The following is a 2,063-nucleotide window of genomic DNA, read 5'->3' on the forward strand; positions in this document are numbered from 1 at the left end:
TTGACAGTGGCTCTCATGGAGCCACAAGGTGATCAAGTCAATGTTGTATAGTTGCCAACACCAAACTTAGAGTTTGGATATGGGGTCTTAACACCAAACTTAGAGTTTGACTGTGTGGGCTCTTCTTGACCTTGAACTGAAAGAAGCTCTTCATGCTTACTCTCTTTTGTCACAGAGGGATGGCCATGTGCCTTAAACACAAGGTAGTCCCCATTCAATTGAAGGACTAACTCTCCTCTATTGACATCTATCACAGCTTCCGCTGTGGCTAGGAAAGGTCTTCCTAGGATGATGCATTCATCATCTTCCTTCCTAGTGTCTAGGATTATGAAATCAGCAGGGATGTAAAGGCCTTCACCCTTTACTAAAACGTCCTCTACCATTCCATAAGTTTGTCTCAAAGACTTATCCGCTCATCAGTGGCCCTAAGCACTTTGTTTTTCAGTATTACCACCGGATACATAAATCCCACAGACACATAACTAGGTGAACCTTTTCAGATTGTGACTTAGCTTTGCTAAAGTCCCCAGTTAGAGGTGTCCAGAGCTCTTAAGCACACTCTTAGTTGAATGATGGCCCGATCCACAGTAACTTCAGATCGGTTGCTAGTAGGAATGATAGAGCGTTGAATGAACTCCAACCATCCTCTAGCCACAGGCTTGAGATCCAGTCTTCTTAGTTGAACTGGCTTGCCTTTGGAATCTATTCTCCACTGAGCTCCTTCCATACATATGTCCATAAGGACTTGGTCCAACCTTTGATTTAAGTTGACCCTTCTAGTGTAGGGGCGTTCATCTCCTTGCATCATGGGCAAGTGAAACGCCAATCTCACATTTTCCGGACTAAAATCTAAGTATTTCCCCTGAACCATTGTGAGATAGTTCTTTGGATTCGGGTTCATACTTTGATCATGGTTCCTAGTGATCCATGCATTGGCATAGAATTCTTGAACCATCAATATTCCGACTTGTTGCATGGGGTTGGTTAGGACTTCCCAACCTCTTCTTTGGATTTCATGTCGGATTTCCGGATACTCATTCTTTTTGAGCTTGAAAGGGACCTCGGGGATCACCTTCTTCTTTGCCATAACATCATAGAAGTGGTCTTGATGGCTCTTGGAGATGAATCTTTCCATCTCCCATGACTCGGAGGTGGAAGCTTTTGTCTTCCCTTTCCCTTTTCTAGAGGATACTCCGGTCTTAGGTGCCATTGATGGTAATGGAAAAACAAAAAGCTTATGCTTTTACCACACCAAACTTAAAATCTTGCTCGCCCTCGAGCAAGAAAGAAAAGAGGAGAAGAAGAAGAGGAAGAAAATAGGGTAGAGAGGGAGAGAGGTAGGTTCGGCTAAGGGGGAGAAGATGGGTTAGTGTTGTGTGAAAATGAAGTAGAATGGAAGGGTATTTATAGGGAGAGGGGAGGGTGTATGTTCAGCCAATTTGGGTGGGAATGGGTGGGAAATTGATTTTGAATTTTATGAAGGTAGGTGGGGTTTATGCGGAAGAGTGGATTGATGTGAGTGGTGAAGGGGTAATTGGGAAGAGGAATTGGAGTGATTGGTGAGGAGTGTTGGGGTTTGTGACATGGGGAATACAAATCACAAAAACAGGATTAGGAGGTAAGGTAGGAATATATTAGCTGGGGATCCTGTGGGGTCCACAGATCCTGAGGTGATCCTGTGGGGTCCACAGGATCCTGAGGTGTCAAGGAATTCTATCCCTGCACCAAATAGGCATGTAAAATGCCTTTGCACACCAAACTGGCGTTTAAACGCCCATTGGTGCACGTTCTGGGCGTTCAACGCCCATGTAAAGCATGTTTCTGGCGTTGAACGCCAGTTTCATGCTTGTTGCTGGCGTTCAGCGCCAGCTTTTCTTCTCTGGGCACATTCCTGGCATTCAGCGCCAGAATGTTGCTTGTTTCTGGCGTTCAGCGCCAGAATGGTGCTCTGTTCTGGCGTTGAACGCCAGCCAGATGCATCTTACTGGCATTGAACGCCAGCCTGTGCGTCCTCCAGGGTGAAAAATTTTTTTCTTCTGTTTTTGACTCTGTTTTTAATTTTT

This window comes from Arachis duranensis, chromosome 5 (assembly GCF_000817695.3).
Source record: "Arachis duranensis cultivar V14167 chromosome 5, aradu.V14167.gnm2.J7QH, whole genome shotgun sequence".
In the NCBI taxonomy this organism is placed as follows: domain Eukaryota; kingdom Viridiplantae; phylum Streptophyta; class Magnoliopsida; order Fabales; family Fabaceae; genus Arachis; species Arachis duranensis.